Source organism: Herpailurus yagouaroundi, unplaced genomic scaffold, assembly GCF_014898765.1.
Source record: "Herpailurus yagouaroundi ecotype Mexico unplaced genomic scaffold, PumYag 100, whole genome shotgun sequence".
Lineage (NCBI taxonomy): Eukaryota > Metazoa > Chordata > Mammalia > Carnivora > Felidae > Herpailurus > Herpailurus yagouaroundi.
The window spans coordinates 85,980,007-85,996,077 of NW_024412391.1; the positions used below are offsets into that span (position 1 = coordinate 85,980,007).

Consider the following 16,071-nt stretch of genomic DNA (forward strand, 5'->3'; position numbering starts at 1 on the left):
TTCAGGATTTTGTGACAGGGTTAAGTCTGGAATCTGAGAAAGGAGAAAGCCTGACCACATAGCTCCTGCTACACAGTCTGCTAAACACAGGCAGCTAGGAACCATCATGTTCAACATGAGGAACTGAGATCACAATGCCTATCTTCCTTCTGTGGCCTGGTTCAGATGGAGGGGATTTTAAGCAGTGGGCTGAGCCCGGGGAGTACCCCATAACCACCTGCTGGAAGGAATGGCTGGCTGGATGACAAGGAGGAAAGTGGGGTGCAGGTGGCATCACAATGCTCTCCCTCCAATCCCACCCAGAAGTGACCGACGTGGCACGAAAGGGGGACAATCTGCACCTGTGCTAGGAAAACTCAACAGGCCCCAAACTTTAAATTAAGATTTCTGTAAAGTATGACAGAAATTAGACCCCGGTGAAGGCCAGGATTTATCCCATTTCAAGAAAAAGCCCACCTGGGAAGCCGCTGGTAGGGTAGATACCAGCACACTGAGTGTATTGGGGTTGGGGGGACGGGGGTCACGGGGAAAATCTCACGCAGGGACACACAGGTCGCGGTCAACATTGGCAGTGGAACACAAGCAGCCACTCCTGCTGTCATCCGGGGACACAGCTAGGAAGAAGACAGCTACGCTGGCGACGGGGTGGGTGCCCACCCATGGCGGCGGGGCCATACGACAGGCGGGAACCACCTGCACAAACTTCAAGCTGCCTCAGTGAATACGGAGAGCAGGCTCTTAACGCATACGCCACTTCCCTGCTGCATCAATAATTACACCCTTTGGTAGCCACTTCCCCGACAGAAATCGGGTTCCAGTCCAGGCAGACAGGAAACCATAAAACTTCCTTCTCCTGCCATGTCCAGATTCAGACCAATTCTCGCAAAATCTAAGACGTTCACAGCGACTTCAACTGTGAACACTGGGTATAGACTTCTCTCAGTAACTATGGATGAGAAAAAAACCCCAACAAGATGGACAAGTTCAGTATTCTAGGAAAGCAACAGGACTTCTCTAGGGAATAGGGGAAATGTCCCACTCCTGACTCCACACGAATGAGACTTTCCACCAGACAGACCAGGGCTTGAGAAGTAATTCTTCTTCTTCTCGTGTGACAACAAAATTGAGCAAATGAACACCCGAGGATAAGAAGAACAGAACGAAGTGGAAATAAAAAAAATAAATGCTCAATACCCTCGAGTAAGGGAGGAAATCAAACGGCGACCAGGGCACTCTGGAAACGAGAATACAACTACTGTGCTGTGAACCTGAACTTTAGGGGATGCTAAGTTGTAAGCAAGGGAAAGTCCACAGCTCTACAAGTCAGTCATTTGCACATCGGCAAAAACAGATGTGCACGCGCTAGGTAAATGACAAAAGCAGAAATATTTTACTAGCAGATATAATAGGGGAAGCCACCTAAATGTAAAGATACATTAAGTTCCTGGATAAGAAGACTCAAAATCCTCACTGAAGAGCCTAAGCCTTACTAGTTAATCTGCGATTTTCATGGAAGCACAAAGAAACCCCCAAAGGAATGATTTCTAGAACTTCCAAAATGCTATCAATTCATTTGAAGATATGTGAGAATAATAGGAATTTTTTTTTTAAACTGGGCAACTTGTGGGTGGGAGAATGGGTGTTTTTATGAAATTCGCACTCAAAACAGTATAGCAATGATCCTAGAACTGACAGATGAAGTAAAAAGAAAAGGAAGAACTGATAAAGACGAATCAAAACAAGGAGGTCAGACCCTGGGCGGGGGCCGGGTGCGTACATATGCACAGGGAACAGGGCGCCCTCAAACTACCCTGTGGTCATCTCACCCTGTTTCTGGAGGATCCCTTAGCACTGGGGATTCAAAGCTTTAAAAACGACCCCAAGAAGTTCATGCCTAGAAATTTCTGCTAAAAAGTGATCAGACAAGCGAATAAAGAAGTATGTCTAGTTCTTTGTAACAGCTAGAAATGCACTAACAACTGGGAAATGCTGGAGTAAATGTGGTGGAGCTAGATCACCAAAAAGTGTGTGTCCAGTTTTAAGTGATTTTATCGAAGTACGCTTATTAATGTAAAAGGATGTTCAGGGCCCATTAAATAAAAAAGCAGATTGCAAAACAGTATTAAACATGATGGTCCTTAAATACAAAATGAACGTGTATCTGTGTATTAAAACCTGAAGGATACAATACAAAGTAATCTTAATTAATTCTAGAAACAGGTGATAGGAGATTTATATTATTTTTATTATTCTGCATGGAACATGTGAATTAAATTTATGTTAATACATCTGGGGATGAAAATCCATTCTCTTATTTTTATAATCGGGATAATTTCACAGGTAACAGTTGAAGCGAAACAGCATCAACAATTCACTGAAACTCAGAGAAGGAAGGAATTTGGAGTCACACTGAGTATGTAGTAGAATTAATTCACATAAAGTGCACCTACTTTTTCAATGAGGCATTAACTTTTGGAAACTGTTCACGAGATCTCGTTGCAATTCCAACCAAGATCCAAACTCACTCCGGCGGAGCCCTCTGTCGCTGGTGGGTGTGTTTTGGCTTCTGGCAGGAAGCTGAGGCCTGCGGACAGGGGCCTTCCTTTGTCTCCTGCTCTAGCTCCAAGGCAAACCTCCAGCAGAGGGCAGGAAGGAAAGGAGAGAGGGGAGAATTCTGAATCGAGTTGGTCTCCAGGCTGAGTCGGAGTTTCCGGAGTTCTATTACGATAAACCTTGGGTACCCTGCTCTGACATGGGATCAAAGAAGCTTCTTCTTTAATGAGATTTTCATAGTGCAGATGGCACACGTCTGTGTTAACTGATGAGGGTTTCAAAAAAACAAACAAAAAGAAGGGTGGCGGGGGAGGCTAATACACTACCTACCTTCTGTAAAGGAAACACATTTTAACTCATTTGCATTACAGTTTTAGACACGATTTGTGTTCTTTTCTGATGTTCCTCAAATAGCTCAGTTTCAATCATTTTCTATTTTGTGGATGAAAAATAATAAATGATCTGTAAACAAACGGCCTTAAATATATATTAGAGAAGATCATCATTTAGGATTCTTTTTTTTTTTAATTTTTTAAGTTTATTTATTTTGAAAGATACAGAGACAGTAGGAGTAGGGGAGGGACAGAGAGAGAGAGAGAGAGAGAGAGAGAGAGAGATGGAGGGAAGGAAGGAGGGAGGGAGGGAGGGAGGGAGAGAGAGAGAGAAAATGGATCCCAAGCAGGCTCTGCACTGTCAGCACAGAGCCCAATGCGGGGCTCGAACTCACAAAACCATGAGATAGATCATGACCTGAGCTGAAACAGAGAGTCAGACGCTTAACCGACTGGGCCACCCAGGTGCCCCTTTAGGATTCTTTCATAAGTCCTCCTCATTTCTTGGTTCTGTATACATTTTAGGGTCAGGCTGGTTCTATCACAGATAACAAATACCATACTGTCTCTTGTTGGCTGGGATTTACATATTTACTTTCCATCTCCCCAGGGCACCGCAAATGCAGCAGGGAAGTGGCCACACATGCCCTGCTAGATGCACAGGGCACAGTAAGTATTAGATAGCGAGCAGGCTTCCCGTGCCCTGCAAGTTTGCCTGCCCTGTTGCCTACACACACAATGTGTTTGCCGCAAGAGGAGGCTACCTACGTCACCCCCAAACCCTCCAGTTACTCAGCCCATCGTTAGTGATGTCCCTAAGCTGTTTTGGACACAATGGCATCTGCCCTAACTTCTCAAACCTAAAGGAAAGAACCCTGTGACCGACTGTTACACAATGAATACAGTCTCGATGGAACAAGTACATCCCTTGAGAAAAGGCTCAGTTATCCTGACTCCGTGTCCTGCGCCTGACACGTCGGTCCTGTTCCCTTTGCTCAATGCCAAAAGACGGAATTTGTGCACCTCTGATCACAAATTTGGGAGGTACTTGTTTATGGAAGACAGCAAGCACGCAAGCGTGAGTCGGGGAGGGGGGTGGAGGCGGGGAGAGAGAGGGGGAGAGAGAGAGCGAGGGGGAGAGAGAGAGGGGGGGAGAGAGAGAGAGAGAGAGAGAGAGAATCCTGAGCAGGCTTCATGCTCGATGCAGAGCCCCGAGGCAGGGCTCAATCCCATGACCCTGGTATCATGACCTGAGCTGAAATCAGGAGTCAGAAGTTCAACCAACCGGGCCACCCAGGCGCCACTGGGAAGTACTTTTAAGGTTAGTCTTCCTCTTCAGTTCAGCTGACTGCAATTCCTTTATTTCAGGGATGCCGCCTGGCTTCTCACTGGGCCCCAACAGTAAGGATCTGAAATGTGGCTGTGCCCTGCTAAGGCTCTCCCCATCACCGCCAGGCCCTCTTCTCCTGGTTGGCTAGCCCTGGCCTGCTTCTCTCCTCTGAGTTACCTCCCCTGGTCCTTGAAGCACTTATTTCTGCCTTCCATCTCCACTCTACTTTTTTCCTCACTCATGAGTCCTCATTTCCAATCCATACGTAGTATAAAACCTTAAATGGCAGCTAGTAATTTACGAAGCATTCCCATTACTGTACTTTGAAACTCTCCCAGTACAACTAGGCAGTACATGGGGATTTGATTTGGATTCTATAGGGTACAGGGTTTCATACAGGCCAGAAAAGGACCAGACTATCCACTCTCCATTTGCTTTTATAATCCTAACCTATGGGAATTTCAAGCAGAAACACACTGCCTGGCAGGAATGCCAAGGAAAGTCCTGCTTCCATGATATAAGGAAAGATAAGCTACTTTTCTTACAAACATTCTACACTAATTTAACTATAGCAAAACTATCTGCCTGTATTTCACTGACATTTAATAAAATCCGTTTCTCTCTTCTAGTCATAAAACTGCCTAGAGACCTACTGAGCATGAATGTTCTACAAAGCATTTTAGAGGGTGAGTCATCGAGTGAACTACCTTTAAAAGCAGCTGGTTAATTTATTTGGTTCATCTTCTGCATCCCATAATATTGAATTGTCATTAACACAATACTGAGAGCAATTTAAGCTCAATGGGAGCTAAGTACAAAGGAGAGGAAAAACTGTTTCCAAGAGGTCTCTTTTTTGTTGGAGAAAGTATTTTAGGGCTTTATTTCCCATAAATCCACATTCTGGCAGTCAGCACTCTCGGTACTTATATTTCAATAGGAGCCCTCACATCCTCGGCAATATACTTTATTCTCCTACGTTTTGTGCTGATAAATCTATCTAGTACTTTGCTACACTACAGAGAGGTAAGGATGCACATCCTAGAATCTCCCACACACGGGGCGGGATTCCTATCGGGCTGTAATAAAGCCACCGATTCTGGCAACATAACACCCGTCATTACCCATCGCCCACTCTTCCCTGATGGAGGAAAGGGAGTGTGATTGGCCCCTTTTTAATCATCTTGTGATCTTTCAAGTATATAAATCACTTGACTCTTCAGGCTTCCTGAACACCAGCAGCAGTGCTTGCTTGGAGGCAGACGACGGTGCAGGGAAGAGTGGGCAGTGGGGGAAGCCCACGGGCAAGCCTTGGATGGCAGGTGCGTTCCTGCAGGAACGACTGAGGCGCTTGGAGAAAACAGGCTCCACAAAGATAAAATGCCCGATCACAGAGGGTGCTGGAGCTCGAGATAATAAAATTGAGGAATAAGGAAACAAAAGGAAAACTCAGCGCGTTTAGGACATGCCAAATAAGACTGTCTTGGTAAAAATAGACAAAGGGCATAAGGATGGGCAGGACTTGTCACAGAGGGACTTAAAAATCCAAAGTTGGAAAAGATTAGGAATGAAATTCAAGAAAGCGGGGCGCCTGGGTGGCCAGTCAGTTGGGCATCCAACTTTGGCTCAAGTCATGATCTCACAGTTTGTGAGTTCAAGCCCTGCATTGGGCTCTGTGCCGACAGCTCCACGCCTGGAGCCTGCTTTGGATTCTGTGTCTCCCTCTCTCTCTGCCCCTCCCCCACTCATGCTCTGTCTCTCTCTCTCTCTCTCTCTCTCAGAAATATATAAACGTTAAAAAAATTTTAATTCAAGAAGGCAAGTGAGAAAAAATTAGTGACCACAGAAAAGACCTGGGATGGTGCTTGGCTGCTGACAACAGAGAGGAGTCTTGAATCTGGATGGAGGTGGGAGAGACCACCTCCTTCTGGCTTTGGCTCAGTACCAAAGTTTCAAACACACAGCTTTTCCCAAACACCATCAAGAAAGAACATAAAGCATGTGTGAAGACAAGGAGAATTTCCCAAATACAGTATTGCTTAAATTCAGTGGTTATTTTCTGGACGAGTTATAATCCCTCAATCTCCTTTCCCTAGAGGTAATTTAACATGCTTAAAAGAGGATAAATACAGGCCAAAACTGCTACCACAGAAAGTCTCAGGACATAGATTTCCAGAGCTTGCTTGATGGACCACTTGCTTTCAAGCAATGTCTGAGTAAATACGATGCCAGTGCAACACAGGTTCTGGGCAAGCCCCGTGAAGTTAACCAACCCTGTGAAAAGTGTGCAGACAAAACAACGTTCTGAAACGTAAGAAACACCATATCAAGACAAAATAACCGTCAATTTAGTGACTGAGGACTCCAAGCTACGGGTTCAATGAGAGCAAAAGAAGCAAAACACCAGAGGTACCACTTAGGGGCAGTTTCCTTTATATTAAAAAACTGGTGACGACAGACAGATATAGATCTGTGTATCCACCTCCCCATCTATATGGGTTCAGCAATCGACTGTGGCCAGCACGTGAGGTAGGCTCCTACGTAGACCAACAATCCGCAATTTCTGCCTATGCCGATGCACAACTGCAAGTATGATTTTAAAAGTGAACAAAGGATTTTTAAGTAATGTTACCACTTAAGTCCTCCATTATGAGTCCCATGGTGGTTCATGCCAAACGCCTCGGGTCTGTATTTCAGTTTGCGGCTGTCTGAGGATACATTTCCCAGGGCTGGGTTCAAGGTTGGACCCCGTCAGCAGCAGAGGAAACACAAAAGTCATCCACTGGGTCATTAAACTTGAATTAATGGTCTGCGCGACACACAAGAACCTCTGATGTTAACTGTGCATAATCTCAATCACAGATGGCTGGAGGGAGAGCTTCGCGTGGTGCAGACAGGAAAAAGAAATACAAAACTGCCAAGCCTTGAGTAACAGAAAAAGTCACCCAAACACACACGTTCATGTATTTGAACAAGCACTTCACTCGATTCGAAGTAAAGCAAACAGGGAAGAAAAAAAATAAAGATCAGGAACACCATCAGAGAAGAAACCAAGTCAAATGAACTTGCCTTAACAGAGCACGTTGGTCTGTCCTTGACAGCCTCCATGCACGTGGCAGAGTTGATGGTTTGAGGGCAGACTCACATCTGTGGAGGAGCCTGTATGTGTCCTCTTTTTACAGACTTCAGTGTCTACTCTACAGTCTCATTATGACTCCTACATAATGCCTCCCTGGGAACAAGAATAATTATTCCGGATTTAGCCAAAGTTGGAGAAAAGGCTGCAGGCTATTCAGTAAGCAGCAATAATTTGTGCTCAAACTGACAATAAATATCAAATGGACAGTCTTCATTGTCCTGGCTTCTATGGTAATATTAAAAGCTGCCCCAAGCAAAGAATACAGTCAGACAGATCATAAAGGAAGATGTGTAAGTGGCCAGTAAATAAAAATGTTCAGAATTGCTAATAATACAAAGAAGTTACAAAAGAGAACAATGGACTATCTTTCTTTGTGTATCAAAACGGGTAAAGACAGTGTGGTGAGACAGGTAGGTACCAGCCGGTGTAAATGGTATGTTTTCTGGAATGCACTTTTACTTGGTGATATGCATCTGAAGCCTAAAAAATCATCATGACCTCTGACTTAGTAATTCCCATCTTGGGAATCAGTGCTAAGCAAAAATTAAAAAGCATAGCTAAAGTTCATGCCCAAAGATTTCTCACTTCATTACAGCACGATTTATGATGGCCAGAAACTGGATACAACCTAATGGTCCAAGAGTATGAGAACGGTTAAGAAACATTAAACCTATTGATAGGATGGAATATTATATAACCATTAAAGAATGCTTGACTTAAGATTAGACTTCAACAATGTAGGGAATTTCATATGATTTGCAATGTTAAGTTAAAAAAAGATCCAAAATAGTTGAGATATGCATTCTTTTATCATTGCTTTTTTTTAAAAATATTTATTTATTCTTGAGAGAGACAGAGAGAGAGAGAGAGAGAGAGACAGAGAGAGAGAGAGAGAGAACACGAGCAGTGGAGGGGCAGAGAGAGAGAGGAAGACACAGGATCTGAAGCAGGTTCCAAGGCTCTGAGCTGTCAGCACAGACCAACTTTGGGCTCAAATTCACAAAAGGTGAGATCACGATCTGAACCAAAGTCAGACACTTAACTGACTGAGCCACCCAGGTGCTCCTATTACTTTTTCTTATTATAAAAGTAATGACTATTTTCTTCAAAAAAAAAAAAAAAAGGCAGAAAATGCCAATGAAGGCCAAAAAGAACATTTATAATCCTGCCCAGACATTGTTAATGTGAATATTACTAGTATTGCTAATAATTTCATATATAGCTTTCCTACTGCTACAAAAAAAAAAAAGAATCAGAGTATACATATATTTTTGTAAAGTACCTCAATAGAAGCAATCTAGCAAACGTTGGGCATTTTATTTTTGCAACAGAGAGAAAAGCTGACATCCGGAGCCGGCCGGGCACTCATGGCTGGGCCCGGCGCTCTCTGGGTGAACGGGTACAATCTCACAGAACACCAACATCAGACCTGGCCTTGTAACCATGAAAGATCAGGACAAAACCACAACGACTCCATAACCATGTCTGAACACAGACAAAGTAGGAACATTTTCCAACCACATCAGTGATCAAACGTGTCCCTATCCTGGCTAAAATGAGACGCTGCTGCTTCTTTACCAGTTACATTTTTAGCCTTGATTCTTTCTTCCTCCTAGATAAGATTTATTAACATACCCAATGGGAGAATGACTCTTGCTTCCTGAAAACATCCAATCTAGAGCAAAGCCCAGATCCCCTCTCACCAACCCCAGCCCTAGAATTCCTTCTTTCTGACACCCTCTTCCTCACAACCCACAGTCGTACACTTGGTTCCTCTGCTTGCAGGGCACTGACACAGCTCAGTCACTATTGTTAGACATTTCTTTTGCTCCAATTTTCACTGTTACAAACATCAAAGAATCGAGGCTGAAACCGAATTGGAAAACTGAAAGGAAACAAACAACAGGGGGAGAAAATACAAAGGCAAAGGAATGCAAAATTACCCCACAGGGATACATACATACATATATACATACACATTCTTCCCACCCAAAAGACTTAGAATCCTCCTTTTCCTACAAAATCACCATTCTGATTCATGGTCTAATGGTTTAGCTGCTTTCCACCAACAGCGTTCCTCCCATCTACTTTTGGAAATGCCCCACCATTCCTAAAATCCAGGACTGTGTATTCACAGCTCCTAACATGGACCATGACACAAAGTTGTGCTCAAGAAGCAGATTCAAGTCAAACAGTCCTGTGAATGACTACGATTTACTTTGTACTGGTGACACCGACCCACAGTAGTTGCAATTATGACCCCTTGCTTTAATAGCCTGATCTTAAAAAAAGAAAAAACAAAGTTAATGACAGTGTTTGTACAGCTATATACAGAAGGAGAGGGACAGACAGACAACACCTCTCAGCGTTAACGACAGTCAACTGGTATTAAACCCCAGGAGAAAATGAGCAATCTGAAGTGGGAAATTATTCTTACAGAATCATTAACTATTCAAAATACTTAAGAAAAGTCACAGCGCTCTCAACATGCAAAGGACGATATTTTCAGCAAGAAGCAAAAGATGGTTTGATTGCTCCAGGAAGACAGATGGTAAGTTTTACATCCGAATTCAGGGGGAGGCTGCAAACAATATGGAAATATTACATTGGGAAAAGTGAGCTGAATTCATTAAAGAAAAAAGGCTTCTATTGTCAACAGGCTTTTGATGGCTATGAAACAAGAGAAATCGCTGAAGAAATTAAAGTTGCCATGGATCCATCCCAAAGACTTTGGGAATGCTTCATGTTGACATCGAAAAAGCAATTAGTATTTGAGACAAATGAACTTGATTTTTTAAAGCACTGAAGAATGTCTATTTTTGACACTGAACTGATTTCTCTTTTTAAGAACAGGATTTCTATTTGTGGCTTCAGCTAGTTCAGTACGTGAAGAAAAACCCACCCAAACACCTTTTGCAATATAGCTGTAACACAACTTGGTGTTACATACCTAAAAAATGTTTCTGAAGGTTATACTTGTGCTGTACTTCCTATTAATGGGTGGCTTTTAATCAATTTTGGTATTATTTAGGGCATGAAATGAATTTCTAGTAATGGAACCGCAATTTATACCCTAGTACTTGAAAAATGAAGGTATCTCTGTATAATGGATCCACCTGCAACCACCAGGATGTAACGTTTGCATATAGAGCCATCTGACCACCTGTAAAGGATCATCCTGGAGATCCACTGGACAGCAGGCCAAGCAGGATAACTGACAGTCTAATCCCTTCTGGCCCCAAGAACCCCTGCTCCAACCTGAGCAGAAGACAGGAAACACGGAAGGAACCAGCTCTCCATTTCACCTGGAGTGTTTCCCTGGGCTGTCAGGATTCTAAAAAGATCTGCATTAGTACAAAAGGCTCCTCTACTGAATCCCCTTCCAGAAAGGAGTCAGAGTGCAATCTGGAGGAAAAAAAAAAAAAAAAAAGAATGCCATCTGAGTTTGCAGATCACTGTTGGAAACTTCCAGAAGTTAGCTGATGCTACCTTCTCTGTCCTTCACGTAAAATCTGCCAGGAGCCTTCAGCCCTGAACAGTGAAGTGCTTCTCCTCATTTCACCGCACACAGACCCTTTCTTTGTTTGCTGACTGACATTTTCTAGCTTACAAAGCAACCTGTCCCTGCGGCCAGGTCCCTTCATTCCACCCTGCCGCCACGCCAAACAGCTGACTATCTCGTTTCTAAAAATGAGCTCAGCTGCAAACAGCATCGTGAAAATTTAATAATTTGTCAAAGCGGTAGAACCAACTATTACGAAGTGTTATTTCAGAGTTCAAAGGTAAAGGTCACAGGAAGCTAAAATTTATCTGCTGACAGAGAAAGCTGAGCAATTAAAAAAAACACCCAGGTAAGAGCTGCTTGGCAGACTTATTTCTAAACTAGAAACCTCATTGCTATGCTCACGTATTGGAATTTTGGCTAAACAAGAGGTTACACTTAAAAAAGAAATCCACAGGTTCACAAGTTTGAAAGCTCTCTCCCAATGGCACTTTTAAGAGATGTGCTTTTTCTTCTCCCCCGCCTTTTTTTTTCCCAACATGGAAACAAAACAGAATTTAGAATAAGCTTTTTATGCTCATGTGTCAAGCAGCAGAGTCCATAAATCTAGCTATGGCATTCAACTACTGAGAAGTTACCTTGAAAACCTAAAAATAAAAGTTTATGCCAGACAGAACTATCGCTTCCTCTTCCTAGTCCCTGGTGGATAAGGAGCTATCTCTAAAGACCTCAAAACCTAGAACCTTAAAAAGGAAATATCAACAAATGTGTCAAACTACAGCCTCAAGTTTTTTTCTGCTACATTGCTGTTCTGCAGGGCCGTCCTGAACTGCACGTTCTAATTACCTGAAGAAACGTTTTTACAGGAATCAAGATTTTTAATAAAATCAGAACTAAAATATTACATGAGGCATGTCTTCATTATTCTTACCAATGTCTCATTGTAGGGCTTCCACTTACTTAATTTCACTTCTCGAGTCTCTGTGCCACGCTCACCACTGTTTACGGAAGGTCTCAGGTGATTCCAAGATTCCTTTAGCTGTCAGTCTAAGGAAGATCAGGGTTCTTAAGGGTTAAGAACGCCTTTCCTCCACACTCCACCTTCATCCGGCTAGAATAATTTCTCTTTTAAAGGTGGAAGGTCATAACCTCTCAGTTACATGATACTTGTCTTTACTCTCTTTTCTCTCTATAGGATCTGCTATGTGTTCTAAACGGAGAGGTCTCAATATCTACAATATATGATCACTGCAAGGTCATCACCATTTGCTCAGTGCTGGACTCTTCAAACTTGCTCTGCTTAGTTTATGGTGCTAGTTGAAACTGCACTTGGAAAGATCAGAGTTGCAACTGGGCCAATGTTGTCCTGTTTTTCTCATTTTTTAAAGGTATAAAATGCCATAACTTGGTTATATTAAAAAAAAAAAAAGATCCTTCTAAAAACTTGCCAACACTTTTAAAATGGAAATGATCATTTCATAGTAGTGCCCCCTTTTTTTAAAAAAATTTTTACATTTATTTATTTTTGAGAAACAGAGTGAGACAAAGCGTGAGTGGGGGCGGGGCAGAGAGAGAAAGAGACACAGAATCTGAAGCAGCTCTGAGTAAGCGGTCAGCACAGAGCCTGATGCGGGCCTTGAACCCACTTACTGTGAGATCATGACCTGAGCCAAAGTCGGACGCTCAACCTACTGAGCCACCCAGGTTCCCCAATAGTGCCCCCTTTTTAATGTCACCTTCTCAAGGCCTTTTTCTTAGTTTTTAAAATCAAAGATATATTCTTTAACGAAATTAGAAATATTTCCTGAAATGTTTTCAACCTAGTAAGTGTGTTTTACAACAAAGCACACCAATGCCAAAACCATTCAGCATAAGGGATCTTTAAAATTGCACACCATGCACACGGAGGAGGAAATCCCTCTAGAGATTTCTGCAAACTGCACCAAAGTGGTGCACATTATGGAAATCCCTAGTTAGTTAACTGTGTACAAAGATATCATTATAGTTTATTGAATAAACACTACTTTTTTACTGCTTAATACATATTTATATAAGAAACTTAAGGGATCCAGAGAAATCAGTCAATAGTGTGTATGTTACAAGTCCCTGAATGGAAGATACATTTACATAATAATGTTTAAGCCTCTGGGGCGCCTGGGTGGCTCAGTCGGTTAAGCATCCGACTTCAGCTCAGGTCACAATCTCGTGGTTCCTGAGTTCGAGCCCCGCGTCGGGCTCTGGGCTGATGGCTCAGAGCCTGGAGCCTGCTTTTGATTCTGTGTCTCCCTCTCTCTCTGCCCCTCCCCCGTTCATGCTCTGTCTCTCTCTGTCCCAAAAATAAATAAACGTTAAAAAAAAAAATTAAAAAAAAAATAATGTTTAAGCCTCTAATATACATAGGAGAAATTATGATGGCTTTTTAAAGAGAGAGAACTCAAAATCAAAATGTTTTAAGAGCAGCTAATTTGTTTATCATCCTATAAATAATCTCAGCAAAATTAGGGATTCTAAAGCCTAAATTGGCACAAGGATAAATATACAGATTGATAAAACTCGGTCAGGAAATAAATTCTAACATTTATGGTTAACTGATTTTTGACGGAGGCCAAGACAACGGCAACAGAATAACTTTTTCAACAAACGAGGCTGGGACAACTGGACATCCATTTATTTGCAAATAAATGAATTTGGACCCTTACCTCCTACCATACATACAATTAACTCAAATTCTAGACCTAAATTTAAGAGTTAGAACTATGAAACTCTTAGGAAAAAAAAAACACAGGCATAAATCTTCATGACCTTGGATCAGGCAATAATTTCTTAGATACAACACCAAAAGCGTAAGTGTCAAAAACAAACAAAAAAGTGTGTGTGTGTTGGGGGTGGGGGTAGTTAATGGAACTTCATAAAATCTAAACTTCGGTACCTCACAGGATGCCATCAGTAATGTGAAAAGACAGTTCATAGACTAGGAGAAAATATTTGCAAATCATATATCAATAAAGGACTTGTATGAACAATACATAAAAATATTTTCTGCAAGTATACACAAAAACAAATATCCCAATCAAAAAATGGGCAAAGAATCTGAAGAGAGAGTTCTCCAAAGAAGATATGCAAATGGACAAATAAGCACATGAAAACCATTAGGAAAATGGAAATCACAACAAAATAGTGACATACTACTTCACACCCAGTTGACTAGAATCAAAAAGATAAAAGTGAATGTTGGTGAGAATGTGGAGAAACTGAAACCTTCATGTATTGCTAATGAGAATGTAAAACGGTGCAGCCACTTTGGAAAAGTTGACAATCGAACTGTGCACTTGAAACTGTTAGTTTTATGGTATGCAAATTATATATCAATAAAGCTGTTAAAAACCTAAAACAAATTGATTTAATATCACTTACAATGGCATGTGTAATCATAGTATTCTTCACATCAAAATATAACATATACTTTTGTCAACCCCAATATACTGAGCCCTTGACACATTAACACTTTTAATTTAACACATTAACCATGATAACCAAAGAGATGAACCAAACCCCTGATGTTCTTGCCTGCTCAGCATCTGATGAATTCTAATTACACAGCCCATCACAATGTTCATCTCTGTATCAATTCCACTTTTCCCAAATCACTCTATCTGCACTTGGAGGTTGGACTAGGGTGTGTGCAGGATGCTCATGTATCTACTCAAGGAGCTCTGGCCCGAACAGCCACAGTCACACTATCCTTCCTACACATGCTAAGTAGAAGGATGAAGAGTATGTGATTGGCACAGTTCACCCAGGCATCCTGCAGGTTGGCAAAACATCCATGTACCAAGACAACTGTGGCAGACTTGATGAGACCACAGGTATCCCTCACAGTATAAAAGCAACTATTAATTAACCTTCACGAATAACCTGATCATTAAGTGCACAAATTAACACAGAAAAATTCCACCTTCAGAGTTTGAGTCCTACCATTTGGACATCACCACTCCTATTATCTCTGATATGTTCTTTCATACCAAGACCTCCAAGAAATAGGAGACAAGTGTGAACTTCCTAACTCCTAAAATTGGAAACTGGAACACAAAACCGCATTCTACACTAGGAAAATACTTACACCAAAGTGATTTATCAATTTTAAGTATCTGAGGATTATTATTAAGAAGGCAGATGAAGCCGATTCCGCAGCCCCGGTCAAGCCTTCAGATGACAGCAGCCCCAGCCAAAATGCAGACTGAAGCCTAGGGAGAGAATCTGAGGCAGCACTACAGAAGTAAACCACTCTGTGATTTTTTTTCTGAACTGTGAGACAGTAAAAGTTTGTTGTTTTAAGCCACTTAAAAAACAAACACACAAAAGAATACTCAGCATTTTTTATCCCCACTGAGTTTTAAATAAAAATGTGTGGGTTTAAATTACAGCTTAGTGAATTTATGCTATATCTCACCTAAAAATTTTTAACTAGACAAGTATTTCATAAAGAAATACTGTAATAGAGGAATTTTAAAGCTGCTCCTTCCTGAGGTCAGCAAAGGCAAGTAAGATAGTTTTTTGTTTGTTTGTTTGCTTTGTTTTGTATTGTTCAGGAGTGAATCAGCTGCAGATCTAAGCTAAAGAATGTTAGATTAAATCCGTAATTCCCACCGGTTGATCCCATATTTTTATGTGAGGCTAATGAGGGTACAGCCTAAGGATAATGATGAACTGGAGAGGGTGGGAGCTGGCAAGCTGGCTGGCTCACAACCAGAAATCAGAGCTGGTGCAATGCCGGCTTCATGTGGTGGGATGGAATCAGGGATCTATGGGACCCATCACTCAGCCACTATGATGAGCTAAAACCAGGGCTTGAGAAATGCTGGGTATGGACCAGGATGCTTTCCTGCCCTATCAGTCTAGGAAGCAGCAAAACCAGGGGAAAACAACAGACAACTACCATGAAACTCTCAAAAACCCTTTGGTGGCTGAGCCTCACGGTGCCATTCCGTAGGCGTGCACTACAACGGAAATAACTGCAGACTACCTCATCATCACTGAGCTCGAAACTGCGTATGAAGTTAATATTCACTGTTTCAGTACCGTGACAGCGTTTTGTTATAAAAATGGTTAAATACCACTGGTTAATAAAAACCAGAAGACAATTAACTTGATTTGTTCCATAAGCAGAAAGATTCTTTAATTTTAGAATTTACTATGTCTGTAAACAAACATGTAAACA

At 41.9% G+C, this 16,071-nt stretch overlaps 1 protein-coding gene across 3 annotated transcripts in view; it reads right to left on the reverse strand.

Annotated features, from left to right (window-relative positions):
• The window catches only part of VPS41 (VPS41 subunit of HOPS complex), a 188,550-nt gene that overhangs the window by 81,382 nt on the left and 91,097 nt on the right, over positions 1-16,071 (reverse strand). The window contains exon 1 of one of the 3 annotated variants that reach the window (XM_040473004.1): positions 2,451-2,568. The exons of the other annotated variants lie outside the window; for them this stretch is intronic. The gene's annotated coding sequence lies outside the window, so the exon portion shown is untranslated. Of the gene's footprint in view, positions 1-2,450; positions 2,569-16,071 lie in introns of those variants that run through there. 3 annotated transcript variants of the gene reach the window in all.